Source organism: Phascolarctos cinereus, unplaced genomic scaffold, assembly GCF_003287225.1.
Source record: "Phascolarctos cinereus isolate Bilbo 61053 unplaced genomic scaffold, phaCin_HiC Scaffold_9;HRSCAF=440, whole genome shotgun sequence".
In the NCBI taxonomy this organism is placed as follows: Eukaryota; Metazoa; Chordata; class Mammalia; order Diprotodontia; family Phascolarctidae; genus Phascolarctos; species Phascolarctos cinereus.
The window spans coordinates 117,982,355-117,997,383 of NW_027556402.1; the positions used below are offsets into that span (position 1 = coordinate 117,982,355).

At 42.4% G+C, this 15,029-nt stretch overlaps 1 pseudogene; it reads left to right on the forward strand.

The window, feature by feature from the left end:
* Window positions 1–12,325: 12,325 nt before the first annotated feature.
* Window positions 12,326–12,791, forward strand: LOC110194898 (small ribosomal subunit protein eS19 pseudogene; annotated as a pseudogene).
* The last annotated feature ends 2,238 nt before the right edge of the window (window positions 12,792–15,029 follow it).

Here is a 15,029-nt window from a genome sequence, read left to right on the forward strand (position 1 = left end):
ACAAAAACTTTCATTGATGTCTTTTACTTCCTATGACAGTCATTTCTGGAGGTACCCCCCTTCCCTACCCCAACCCCAAAATGACCCTTCAAGTATAACAAAGAAAAACAACCAAGCAAAATCATATAGCACAATGACGATGTCTGATTGTATATGTAATGTTCTGTACGCCTAGTTCATCACCTTCCTACTGAAAGGAAAGGGACACTACTTCATCTCTTTTCCAGGGCTTAGATTCATCATTACAATTATTCAGCGTGTGGCTTCATTTTAGTGTTGTCACTTACATGAATGCAGTCATTATGCATATTGCTTCCAGGTCACACAAATTGTCCAGTGTTTCTCTGAAATCCTCATATCCATTGTTTCTTACTGTCTAATAATATTCCAAGTGGGCATCTACTTTGTTTCCAGTTTTTCGGTACCACAAAGAATCCAGTTTCTTTTGAGTGAGTCAGGTAGGTCCTATAAGCTTTGCAATGACTACAGTGATGGAAAGGAAAACAACACCAAAAGCTGATGAAATAACCAATCTTGGTTCTGAAGAACAGATAATTCAACATATTTCCCTCCTCTTGATAGACAGATGGAGAGGACCAGTTAGGAGAGAATATGCCACGCTATCAGACTTGGTTTTTGTCTCTTGGTTCTAATTCTTTTTCTTTGTGATTAGGAAGATTTTTATAATGGCAGTGTTAATACCAGGAAATGACTGTGGTGTAATTTAAAAAAAATAGCAATAAGGCAGCTAGGTGATGATGCAGTGGATAGAGCTCTGGTCTTACAGTCAGGAGGACCTGAGTTCAAATCCAGCCTCAGACACTTGACATTTACTAACTAGCTGTGTGACCCTGGGCAAGTCACTTAACCCCAATTGCCTCACCAAAAAGCAAATAACGAGAGAGAGAGAGAGAGAGAGAGAGAGAGAGAGAGAGAGAGAGAGAGAGAGAGAGAGAGAGAGAGAGAGAGAGAGAGAGAGAGAAATCTGGGGCAGCTAGGTGGCACAGTGGATAGAGCACCAGCCTTGAAGCCAGGAGAACCTGAGTTCAAATCTGGCCTCACACATTTGACACTTACTAGCTGTGTCACCCTGGTCAAGTCACTTAACCCTGATTGCCTCACCAAAAAAAATACATAATAATAGCAATAAAACTTTATATAGTAAAATGAGTATTTACTAAACATCCTGATAGTGGTGTTTTCATAAGTTTCTAGGGACCATTTTACTTTCAGTCTTCAGAAGATTCTTGGGAATTTTGGATAGAGAGAAGGAAGAGAGGGAGGGAGGGAGGAAGGAAGGAAGGAATGAAAAAAGGAAAGAAGAAAGGAAGGGAAGGAAGGAAAGAGAGAAGGAAGGAAGGAAGAAAAGGAGAAGGAAGGAAAGGAAGGAAGGAAGAAAAGGAAGGAAGGAGGGAGGGAGGAAAAGAAGGAAGGAGGGAGGGAAGAAAGGAAGGAAGGGAGGGAGGGAGGGAGGACTTATTAAGGGTCTACTACATGCCAGTCTAAGTGCTTTATAAATTTTATCTCATGTGATCCTCCACAACAACTCCGGGAGCTTGGTGCTATTATTATCCCCACTTAACAGTTGAGAAAACTGAGGTAAACAGAGGTTAAATGTCTTGCCCAGGGCCACGAAGCTAATAAGTGACTGAGGTACAATTTGAACTCAGGGCTTCCTGATTCCAGAACCAGTCCTGGCCTCCAGGAGCAGAAGAATGACCCAAGAAGGGGAGAAGGAGAGTGTGATCAGAAGAAATCTATGTCTCTGTTACTTCATGAGTACAGTATACACAAAAGAAACATTTTCAAATACTCTTTGGAGATAATTATTTTATCTGTTGGTTGAGAATCTGGCTACACTGATCTGAAGAGATTGGACCATAATGGACTCCCTAAAGGCCCACAGTCTAAGGCATTTGTTTTCTGGTTAGTTTGGGAACCTGCACATTTTACACTTCTCTGCAATGAGAGGAAATGATTGTTCCTTCCTGGAAATGCTGCCCCTTGATTGGCCTGTCCTCCTGAGAATTGGTCACACTGGTTTTGTGGGTACTATGTCACTATATGCATCATGTAGCTCTGACCAGCAAATCTTGAACTATTTAGTAAAAGCAATGCCCTCAGGAGGTCTGGTGATAAGAAAATTCTAACCACAAATTCTCCCAAGAATGTGACTTCGGTGGAAACTGTTAGAATGATGCATCTCTCTGGCAGGGTGAGTGAGTAAATCAACCTATTCACCCAATTCACTTCAAATAAGCTATAAATTGCTATGCTCTGAAACATTTTCCAAGCTAAAACACATTTTAGTTATAAACAGTGTGTGATAGGAAGTCTGATTACCTGAGGGACTTGATAAAGCCTTGAGAGAAATTAATATTATACTATTATATTAATAATTAATTGTGATCCACCCTTTTTCCTTCTTTTTCTGTCAATAGTTGTTTGCACATTGTCTTCCCCATTAGAAAGAGAGCTTCTTGAGGGGCTAGAGAGATTCTTAACCTTCACTTTTTGACGGTATTTTTTTTTTGATGGACCCTTTTGGCTGTTTGGTGAAGTCTATGGACTGACCCTATCTCAGAATAATGTGTGTAAAGGCATAAAAGAAAATGAAAAAGATTACACAGGAAACTAATCACGCTGAAACAAAGATATAAAATTTTTCTCATCCAAGTTCATGGATCCCCTGAAATCTATCCACAGACTCTTTGGAGGTATGTTGGATTAACCCAAGTCAGTTAAGGCAGCATTGGTAGTTGGTCATGTTGCCAGTTATGGGAAAGAAGCTATGTCAAAAGAAACATAATAGGGAAGCTTCACCAGGCCTTGGGCTGGTTCTCTTAAATGTTCTCCTAAAAATGAGGGCAGTAGCTACATATACTTAAAAATGTTGCTGTAAGGAACTAAGTGCTTACTGTGCATTTACAGGCATATAAAGTGTCCTTGGATGCACTTTGGCTTCAAGTATGGATAGGACCCCATCACTTCTCCACCTTTCAAGTAGGCAACCCACATTTGTAGGAGAAGGCCCACATAGGGGCAAATATGGACAGGGGAGTTCAAACACTGTTATTGTCCCCACACTCTCTGGATCATGGTTCTGTCAGAAGAAGAATCTTCCCAGTTTTCTACCTAATACATACCAGGCTCAGGCTCCCAGGCTGCACTTCCTATCAGTCGCGTGACTAGTTCTCCTTTGAAAATGATGAAATCCTGCAAAGTCTGAGAAAAAAGAGGGAGTTCTCCACCCCACCTCCCACCCCCACCTCCGTACTGTTATTTGAGGGCTTACTTGCCATTTTGTTTTGTTGTTTAATTTTCTTTTCACAAGTAGCATTTTGGAATGAGCAATGATTTTTGTTGTTGTTGTTTTCCCATCCTCTCTGATCTAAACCCGATTTTCCAGGATGGAGTGAAACTGATTTCCAAGGGTTAAGGGCTCTTGGGAATTTTTTCCAACATTCATTTGTCTGTATGGTGAGCATAGTGCAATGGGAAACATTCTTGGTCTGGAGTTCTGAATTCAGATCCTGACTCTGAACCTCCACCAGGGTTTACTTACTTTGTAAGCATGGAGAAGTCAATTCTCTTTTCTAGACCTCAGTTTCCTGTTCCATAAAATGAGGAGTCCTGGTCAAGTGGCCTCTAAAGTCTCTTCCAGTTTGAGGTCTAGAATATTATAGGTTCTGGTCCACACAGCATCATCAGAAGATTACTTTAATACTTAGAGTGGGAGTTCTTAATCTAGAGTCCATGAACTTATTTTTAAAAATATTTTGATAACTGCATTTCAGTCTAATTGGTTTCCTTTCAAAATCCTATGTTCTTTGTTTGATGGCTTAAAACCAGTATTCTGAGGAGTCTAGGTTTCACCAGACTGACAAAGGGATCCATGACTCAAAAATAGTTGAGGACCCCTGACTTAGGTGGATTTCAGAACCTCCAAAGGTTCTAGAATATTTATTCAAAATAAACAAATGGCTGGTCTCATGGCTTTCTCGTCAGTTACTCTCCAAATTTGTAGAACTCAGAGACCCTAAGGAGGGAACTGAGACCCAGATATGTTATAGAATTTGCCAAAGGACACCCAGGTGATAAGCAGTGGAACTCGTATTGGAACCCAAGGCCTCTGAGTGCAGGTGATACCCTCTCTCACACTATTCAAAGCACACAGCCTCCTATTACAGTCTACATCAAGGCTTTTGTCAGAGCTGCTGCCCTGCCTGATAAAGATATCCCTTTTTTCTCTTCTTCCTCTCTCCCTTTCCCCTTTTCAACCCTTTAAGCCACAATCTGTATTTTTATATGGGGGCTTCAGTTTCCTTTTTTTCTTTCCCTTATTTTAAACTGTCCCCCTAAATCAAATTTTTCTCCTGGAGTCTGTGATCTTGTTTTAAAAAAAAAAACATATCTTTTGATAATTGAATTTCATATAATTAGTTTCTGTATTTAAAAACCTTATTCTGAGAAAGGGTTCCATAGGCTTTGCCTATGGAGGGATCTGTGACACACATTAAAGGTTAAAAACCTGTACCCTCAATTCAGCAGCCTGCTTCTCCTCAGGGCAGTCTCCTCCCTCTGCCAATCTTTGGGCCCTGCCCTGTTGGGAATTTGTTTTGCATTTTGGAAGACAGAAAGAGTGATTGCCAGAGAACCCCTGCCCTCCTACAGCCTGCTTCCCCACAATGGCTAGAGAGAGGAGTGAGGGTCTCCTCTCCCACATCCTGCCTGGTTACCTAGCAACCTCCTTCAGTCCTCTCTGACAAGTCACCGCCTGCTGATACACACCCAACAAAGAGGAAAGTGACACCAGAGCTCCAGGCACTCCCTTTACAAGCCCCCCTCCACCTCCTTGTTCATTAGCCTTCATTAAGGGGCTTGCCAAAGGCCCCTCGATGCCCCCTCCCTGGCGGGGTCACTGCTCCGTTATGTGACTCCTCATGTGGATCTTGGAGTGATGGCAGTTTTTCAACATTATCAATATGCGGGTATGTACTGGGCATTTCTAATTGAATCCCTAATTATTTCCCATGTCCCATCACCTTTCTCACACAAGGTATGACCATAGTCATTTTATCGGCATCTTTCAGTCAGCCTCATGGGGTGTGTGTGTGTGTGTGTGTGTGTGTGTGTGCGCGCGCGCCGCGCGCGCGTGTCAGCATCCATATTCATACATGTGTCTTTTTGTTTCGATATTTCATCCTCCCTTTTGAATTTGTCATTCAAAGAAGGTGTTGTTTGTTTTTAAGTCTCCTGCCGATGTCCACTCCTTTTCACACAAGAAGGGGGCCGGCTCTGCCGCTCTTGCTCAGAGACCATTTGCTCGCTCCACACACCCTTCCTAGGTTGCCTGCTCTAAGTCAGTGGTTGGTGCTGGGATTTCGGTACATGCCCTGGGCTAGGCTATAATGGTGGAGAAGATCGGGATGCAGCACCTACCTAGAAACCAAGCAAGGGAGTGTTTTCAAACCTTTTTCTTTACCACCCCTTCCAAACTGGGCTGAGAGAATGCCTCCTGAGCAAATCTAGATCCCAAGGAACTAAGTCTAGAGGAGGAAAAGATGTACCCAGCAGGGCTATGAAAAATCAGAAACAACTTCATTGCCCAATAGTATCATAGGCTAAACAATCTGCTGCAAATGAACTTAACGGAACACCACGGAGTTATCGAAAATGACAAGCAGGTGGATCATGCAGCCTTGTAGAAATGCTCATCTGAAATATTTTGTCTTTAGTTGTTGGGGGATAAATGAAGTAGACATGTGTGCTTATTGTCTGTAGGACCTTGGGCCAATCACTTCCCCTTCCCTAGTCTCATTTTTCCAGTTGTAAATGAAGGAGTTGAACTGGACCGTGTCCAAGATCCTTTTCAGTTCTAGAGCTGGGATCCACCGATTTTATCATACAGGGAACTCCCTCTATGGATACAAATGGATAGTTTCTCACAACAGAATCTGCCTGGGCCACTGAGAAAGTGACTTGTCCGTGCTCACTCAGCTAGTATGTCAGAGGCAGAATTTAAATTCAGATCTTCCTGACTCCAAAGGTTAGCCCTCTGTCAGGACACCTAAATATGTCTCTGGAATCAGGCAAAGTGAGAACAAAGTAGTACAAGAGGCAGAATGTACAAACTCATTATGTCTAGCAGTGTAATCAAATAGAATGCTGGATTTGGAGTTGGAGGACATGAGTTTGAATCCAGCTCTGCCACTTACTACCTGGTGACCTTGCAGAAGTCACTTCTTCCTACTTTAGCCTCATTTTCCTCCTCTGTAAAATGAGGGATTTGGATCTATGACCTCAAAGATCCCTTCTAGCTCTAAATCTTTTATCCTGTTTTCATTAATGAAGATGTAAGAAGATTTTGGAGTGATGGTTAGGATGTACATGTGCATTCAGTTCTTTTTGTCAAGTTATTTCATAATCTTAATTTTTAAAAGAAAAAAAAAGAATTGAGATCCTTTAAGAACTTCCTATCTACAAAGTAGATTTCTGCGTCAGGGTCATGAATTTTAACAACACACTATGATTCACCATGAGAAAAATGGGGATGCTGCCTACACACACACACACACACACACACACACACACACACAGGGCGCGCGCACACTCCTCCCAGGGGCCCTCTGCTAGAAAGAGGGCAGCTGCTTCTGGAGGGAAAAAGGAAAACCAGAGAAGTGATACCCTCAGGGGAAGGAACAGTAGCACCTTTTAGAGTACTAGGCTTGGGAGAAGAGACCGGTTAGAAGGTACAACAAGAATCCTAAGCTAATTTCATTATAACTCTCTGAAATTCGACCATTAGGGCATCTATCCCTCTGGTTAAGACATTATGTCCTCCTAAAATGAAAAACATTCCTAAGGTTAAGAGACAATTATTGAAGCTCCCACCAGGATATCAACCCTCTCTTATTTACCTTCGTATTTATCCCACTGTCTAGTACAGTTCATTGCACATACTAGGTATTTGATAAATGATTGCTGAATTAATTAGTTAATGTTAATTGCGGAAGAATGGGGTTTGAGAGTGTGTGTATGTGTTGTGTGTATGTGTGTTTATCCCCTTTCTAATCCTAAATCTGACAAAAGCATATTTGGGAGGAGAGTACTTGGAAAGTTCATGAGGGCTCTAGGCCATGGGTTTGGGAGGGAGAGACAAGGGTCACCCTTTCCATCTCCACAAAGAAGAGGAAGTAGGAGAGCATTGCAGACAAACTCCTCTAACTTCATAGTTTTGTCCAGGCTGGTCATGAACATAATGTTGGAATCTAGTTGTGAGTGAGATCCCACCCCCCGCAGCAAATTCTGTGTAAACCTAAAGTAGAAGAGGAAAACATAGGGAACTTATCTCTGCACCTTCCTCTTGTGGCTCCAAGGGCCAAGTGCTGGAGCCAGTTCTCACAGGCTCCTGAAAGTCAATTGTTAAATTTTCTTGATAAGCATTTACACTTTGGAAATCAGCATACACAATGAATTGGGGCTTGGTTTATTGTTTTGTTGATAGCCCAGACTTAAGAAAGTGATGGAGAAAATGTCAAAGATGCAGATAAGCCTTAAAAATGTGTCATTTTCTCCAGGCCCCCCCCCAAGAGCTAGTTGTTAAATATGCAAAAGCGTACCATTGCTCTGTGGATCCCTGAGCTTAGGCAAGAGAAGCCCTGAAGCGCAGGGAAGAGGGGAGCTGCCTTAGAGAGCCCTAAAAGCACAGTTCTTGCTGAGAATCTGTGGCCTTTAGGTAGCGCTTGGGGACTTTTTTCCTATATCCCCAGCTCTTAGAACAGTACCTGGCACTTGATAAGCACTTAATAAATACACGTTGACCGACTAAAGTTTGGAAAATGCTTTTACACTCATCATCTTATTTGAACGTCACAACTCGGTGAGGTGGGCACACTGATAGAGGGGGAACAGTTAAGACCTGTGAATTCATTGAAGGTATAGAGAACTCTCAGTGTGGAAACTCCTCTCAGTAGAGCAGCTCCAGGTGCCTGGAATATTGACAGATTAATTGACTTGCCAATGGCCACAGAGCTGGTAAGTTATGGAGGCAGGATTTGAACCCAAGTCCACTTGACTCCAAGGTCAAGCCTCTTAACCACTTTGCCAGACTACCTCTGATACTGCAGGTATTTTTATTCACATTTTACAGATGAGGAAACTGAGGTTCAGAGAAGATAACTTGTCCATGGTTACACAGACAGTTTCTACTGCTCCTTTGTTTGTATAAGTGGGGAAAATAATGCAAAATAAAATCCTCGGTTTATCTTACAGTCACAGCATACAAGCTCCTTCGTTACTTTAAAAGAATATTTCTCCTGCTTCTACATGAAGCCTCTCTGAAGGGAGGATGTTTGGATGCACCAAGAAAGTACACTTCTACCCTTGCTGGAACAAACAGAGATTCTGTCTATCATTGCTGCTTCATTCAATAGCCAAGTGACAGTGCTAAACACCTTTCTCTTTATCCCTTACTATGAGACTCACTCACAAGGCTTCAGTTCTTTAAAGCGTGGTAGAGCTGCCTTTTGTTTCCCCAAAGGGAATCAACAGGGAGCTGACTCCAGCATCCAATCCCCTCTGGAGTCCCAAAGCTAGCCTAGTCCTGGATGAAGAGATGTTTGTCAAACTGTATTTAATTGTATTGAACCCCTTGCATTGGGGAGATTGTTATTTCTATCTGATACTGGGGGTTGTCCCAACTGGCTCCAATTTCTTATAGAATCACAGATTTAGAACTGAAAGTGGCCCCAGAGATCATCAAGTCCAATTTTACAGAAGAGGAAACAGAGGTGAGGAGTAATTTATCTGACGTTATGTAAGGAATATATGGTAGAAACAAGATTTGAACCCTGTTCCTCTGACTCCACAGTGTTCTTCCCACTATACCATGCCACTTTCCGACAAAGCATTCACATCCTTTGGGAGGATCTTTCCTTCACTCTCCCCTCCCCCCTCCCCATTTAGATAGTTTCTCATTAATGAATGACTCTGTTTGTGGACAGGAGGTAGGTATGAGTCCATCGAGACATTTAGCAATGGGGGCAGCTAGGTGGCATAGTGGACAGGGCACTGGCCCTGAAGTCAGAAGGACCTGAGTTCAGATCTGACCTTAGACCAAACACTTGCCACTTACTAGCTGTGTGACCCTGGGCAAGTCACTTAACCCCAATAGTGCCTTAAAAAAAAAAGACATTTAGCAATGGAAACATATCCTCCTAAGAATATGTATAGATAGCTTTTTGGTGAGTCACACAGCTAGTAAGTGTCATGTGTCTGAAGCTGGATTTGAACACAGGTCCTCCTGACTGCAGGACCGGAGATCTATCCACTGTACCACCTAGCTGTCCCAGAAGATATTCTTTTATGTGGGGTTCTTGGATTTTTCTTGTGCCTGGCTGTTAAGATCTTGACAGCTTTTCAACTGGGGAAAACGGTCACATCTGTGAGGCTAATTGTAGCCATTGAATCCACAATATAATTTTACAACATTTCAGCTTTGAGGAGAATGGCTTCAATAAACAGATAATGTAGACTGACACATTCCAGGTTTCTGCTCTTGAGTTTACACTACAAAAAAATTACTTAAGTGTTTTCCTGGGCATATGCTATAAAATGAAAATTCAACTGGAAGTTGCTTTCATTCATTCTGGATTTGAGCCATATTACAAAAATATATTAGTGAGATGAGCATGATGGAGTTACCGGTCTTAGAGTTAGGGAGAATGTGGATTCCAATCCTGCCTCTGATACAAACTATTTGACCCTTAGCAAATCACATAACCTCTCAGTGTCCCAGGCAACTCTCTAAAGGGCTATTAGTTACAGAGAAGGTACTGACTTGCATTAGTAAAGGAAGTTTGTCACTGAGTCCTTGCAAAGAGCAATGCAATAAAAGGCCCATTCCAATAGATATAGCTAATATATATGAGGAGCAGTTAGGTGGCTCAGTGCCTGGAGTGCCTGGCCTAGAGTCAAAAAGACTCATCTTCCTGAGTTCAAATCTGGTCTCAGACACTTACTAGTTGTGTGACCCTGGGCAAGTCACTTAGCTCTGTTTGCCTCAGTTTCCTCACCTGTAAAATGAACTGGAGAAAGAATGGTAAACCACTCCAGTATCTTTGCCAAGAAAATCCCAAATAGGGTCACAAAGAGTCAGACAAGACTGAACAACAACTATATGTGTAGATTTTATATATGTGTGTGTAAGGGAATAATAGGAACTTTTCCCTTTCTTGATTATGTCACTCACTCCAAACTCAATACTATTCACCCAGAAATGTTGACTTCTAAGGGACTCTTATCCTCAGTGATATTTAATACCCAATTGTAGAAGACTGATACTATGTTCTCAGCACCAAATGAAATAAAGACTTGCCTTACCCTTACGCTTTGGCATCTGCCATCTCCTAAAAGTGGACACCAATCCCTCCAGTGATACAGATCATAGCCAATCCTTGGCTGTCCAACCTGCAAGACTCTGGGCCATGTGCCAGACACTGTGCTAAGAGTTGAGGGTATACATATACGCAGGCAGTTCCTGAATGCTAGCTCTTTGGGGGATGGAACTACATAAAAACGAGCCTTTGTTCTAACATGCCAGTGACTGGAGTGGACCAGCTCTTGCGTGTGTTCCATACTTCCAACTGCAAGATCAGCAGAGAATCCTTCCAGCTACCTCCCACCTTGAGCACTGGAGCCATGCCCGTGGCTCACCTCCTCTCTTTGAATACAAAGAGAAGTCAAAAGCACAGTTTCCCTCAAGTGATTATTTCTCTTCTAGTTTCCTGGTTGCCTGTATCAGGCTGACAGAAGGGTTCTTTCTATCAAAGGGATATGAGACAGCTCTTGATAGACAGGGTGGCTCATTTAAAACAGGAGTTCTTAACCTGGGGTCCATGAACACCCAAGGAGTTCATAGATAGATTTCAGGAAGTCTGATGGGACTTGGATGGGGGAAAAATTACTTATTTCAATCCTCATTTCAATATAATTGATTTCCTTTGCAATCCTATGTATTTTAGTCGATGCATTTAAAAACTATTCTGAGAAAGGTTACATAGGTTTTACCCGTCTGACTGTCAAAGGAGGTCCACGACCCCAAAGACATTAAGAATATCCCTGACTTTAAAAGAAGCTGAAATTGAGAAGCTGGAGACAGAGGGATGGGAAAGTCATGCCTATGGAGGTCAGTTAGGTGGCACAGTGGTTAGAGAGCTGGACCTGGAGTCAGGAAGACCTGAGTTCAAATTTGGCCTCAGACACACTAGCTATGTGACTCTAGGCAAGTCACTTAACCTATCTGTCTGTTTTCTCATCTGTTAGGTGAGGGTAATAATAGCCCCCACTTCCCAGGGTTGTAGTGAGGGTAAAATGAGAGATATCTGTAAAGTGCTTTGCATACCTTAAAGGTGTAGAGAAAGGCTAGCTAGTATTATTATTACATCTAGCACAAAATGATTCTATGAAAAGAAAGATCTTTTTTCTAGGCTGGGGAGGAGGATTTTTGTTTTCTTTAAAAGTTAACCAGCCAGGCCCTGACATATTCCAGCAGAATATGTACCCTGATTCTTTCTTTTCTGATGATCAGTGCTCCAGAAAGCACTTGAGTTTCTAGAAATCTATATATTTCCATATGCAAATCTTGTTGAATTGGATGACATAAAGAGGCTCTTTGATAAATAATCCTTGAGATTTAGGACTAATGACTTTTATGCATTTGCAAGACAAACCATGTCATCAAAATATTACTATGTTTACTTTCTCTACTTGGGGGAGGAGGTAAGATGGAAGAGGAAGGGAGAGGGAGAAGCAGCCCCTTGCTTCTTTGATTTTTGTCTTCTAACGGCACGTAACTGTAGTTAACAAGCAAATTATTACACAGTGTGCAGGTAAAAGTCAATTGTCCAGTCAATACAATATAGCATTCTTTCCTATAATCAGACACTTTGCAGTCAGGCCCAGCCAAGCACCCTTGATTAGAACCCAAGAACCCAGCAAGGTATGATCTCTCTGGACAGACATTTACTTTTAGGTTAGAGCTTTGCTTTTCGATTGTTTGTGTGTTTTCTCAGTGGAACTGGTTCAATCTTCCTCAAAAGCATTCCTTAGAAATATTTTCTGGGGGCAGCAAGGTGGCACAGTGAATAGAGCTCTGGCCTTGGAGTCAGGAGGACCTAAGTTCAAATCCGGCCACAGACACTTGACACTTACTAGCTGTGTGACCCTGGGCAAGTCACTTAACCCTGATTACCTCACCAGAAAGCCAAAAAAAGAAATATTTTCTCTCCTCCTTTCCCCTGTCTGGCCACACAAAATCCCCACAATGCCAGGAGTCATGGTGAAAAAGATGTGAACCAGCAGGAGTTCGTCCAGGCCCTGGTCACCTTCCTGAAAAAGCCAGGGAAGCTGAAAGTCCCTAAATGGATGGACACAGTCAAGCTGGCCAGATGTAAGGTGCTGCCACCCTACAAGGAGAACTGGGTCTACACCTGGGCCATCTCCACAGCCCATCACCTATACCTCCAAGGCGGTGTCAGTGTGGGATCCATGCCCAAGATCTACAGTGGGCGCCAGCGCAATGGGGGTCATGCCTAGTCGCTTCAGCAGAGGCTCCAAGAGCGTGGCCTGAAGGGTCCTGCAAGCCCTGGAAGGCCTCAAGATGATGGAGAAGGACCAGAATGGGGGCCAGAAGCTGACACCTCAGGGACAGAGAGACCTGGACAGAATTATTGGACAGGTAGCAGCTGCCAGCAAGAAACATTAGGACAGACCACACCAGATTCATTAATAAATTGCCTTGTTTGTAAATTTCTGTCCTGACACCAAATCTCTGAAGAGAAGAACTATCACCAGTGTATCTTCCAGCTCTGCTCACAAAGTTTTCTGAACAACCAAGGGCTGAAGAATCAATCCATCAATGAGCATTTATTAAGCATCTGCTATGTGCCGGGAACTGTGTTAATTTCTGGGCATACAAGAACAAAAGTAAGCTGGTTCCTGCCCATTTTTCTATCTTGGGAATCATAGAATCATAGATTTAGAGTTGGAAAGGACCTCAGAAATCATCTAATCTAATGCCATCATTTCTCAGCTAAGGAAACTGAGGCCCTAGGAGATTAAGTGAGTGGTTCAAGGTCAATAAAGGTAGTGAGTATCCAAGGCAGGTTTTGAATCAAGGTCCTTGGAATTTTTTACCACTTTCTCCAGTTCTTAAATTAGAGGTCAGTCCTATTCAATGATCATTTTTCTATCAGGCTTCAAAAGCCTACTCTTCATGTCTCTTAGGAGAGCTTTACAACATGTACCCCAATACTCCAGAGGATCCTCATCAAAGTTAATGCTTGCTCATATAATACAGGTCACAACCCATCCATCCTCTTCAATCCTATGCTACATTGACTCTCCTCCACACTGTCCTATAAATCCCACATCCAACATGCTGAAGGCTTTTTAAAATTTTCCATTGACTTGCAGGGTACCAGTTGAGTAAAATGCCCTCTCCATTGATTATCCCTCGCTCTTGCTTTCTGCCCAGCCCACCTTTTCTTGCCCTACCTCTGATGACATCTTTTACAAGTCTTCTCTAGTGCAATTCATCATTTGGAATGTGTTGCAATATTATTCATACTCACCTTACACTTCTCCATTGCCCTTTGGATGATCTCCAATATTATTTCTTTGGAGACTATTGTATTTCATATCTCCCAATCTACAAAAACACTGAAAGAACACAAATGATAAAAGATGGGCCCTTGTTTCAGGGAGAAACTTGGGGTCTTTAAAAAGCCTTGTGCATTCCAGGGCATTCAACAAACTTGAATAATAAAGATTAATAGCCAGATCATAAAAGATCCATGTTTCACCTATTATTTTATCCAGATAATTGAGGCCAAAGTATATATTAATCATTTCAATTATCCAGGCATTTGAAAGTACCCATTTAAGAGATCTACTTACCAGAAGTCAGATTAAATACTGAGTCATTAGTGATCAACTAATCAGCAAGCATTTATTAAGCACTTACTATGGGACTACAAAACAGACTCCTTTGGACTGTAGGTTAATAGTAGAATTCTGATAGAGAACAGGTCACAAGATCATAGAAATTGAGTGAGTGTGGGGCAGCGAGGTGGCGCAGTGGATAGAGCACTGGCCCTGAAGTCAGGAAGACCTGAGTTCAAATTCGGCCTCAGACCAAACACTTGACACTAGCTGTGTGACCCTGGGCAAGTCACTTAACCCCAATTGCCTAAAAAAAAAAATTGAGTCAGAGGCGATATCAGAAGTCATCTAGTACCACTCCCTCATTCCTACAGATAAGGAAAAGGAGATCCAAGAAATGAAGTGACTTCCCTGAAGTCACACAAATAATAAACATCAGAGGTAGGATTTGAACTCAGGTCCCCCTGACTCCAGAACCAGGCTTGCTTTGGTAAGCTGGTTGGTTGGTTTTCCATTGTACCACACTGCCTCTGTGACAGAAGATAATTGTGTTAGTTTGATGGACAAGCCATTCAGCACTTATGTTTGGAGTAAGAAGCAAGGCTTTTGAGAAGAATATATAGGAACAGGTAGCTGTCAGGTAGCAACTTCTTGTGCGAAGAGATGCAGTTAGAGAAGGCTCTGAATCAGCAGCCCAGTCAGTCATGTGTCATCCCAGACCCCAGATTTCCCAGTATCTGGCAATGTGGTGAAGCCCACAATTAAAGTCAGCCAGGAATGTGGGCAGTATCACACACCAGGTGCTGAGTGACTCAAGGCTCTCTGCAGCAGAATTTTTATACTCCAAAGAAGGACTGGATAGAAAAGTATTGGCGGGTGTCCTCATGACATGCCCAGAGACAGTCTTCTGCAAGGCATCTCAAAAAAGGAGGCAAGAGGCTGGATGTGTCTTGTGACATGAGCAACATGACTTCTCTGGGAGGGGTCGCAGAAGCCAAGAGAAGGAGAAACTAATTGCTGGTAAAAACAAGCTTTAAAAAAAAAGCCTGAAGGCTTGAGTATTCAATTATTAAATGGATAGTAGC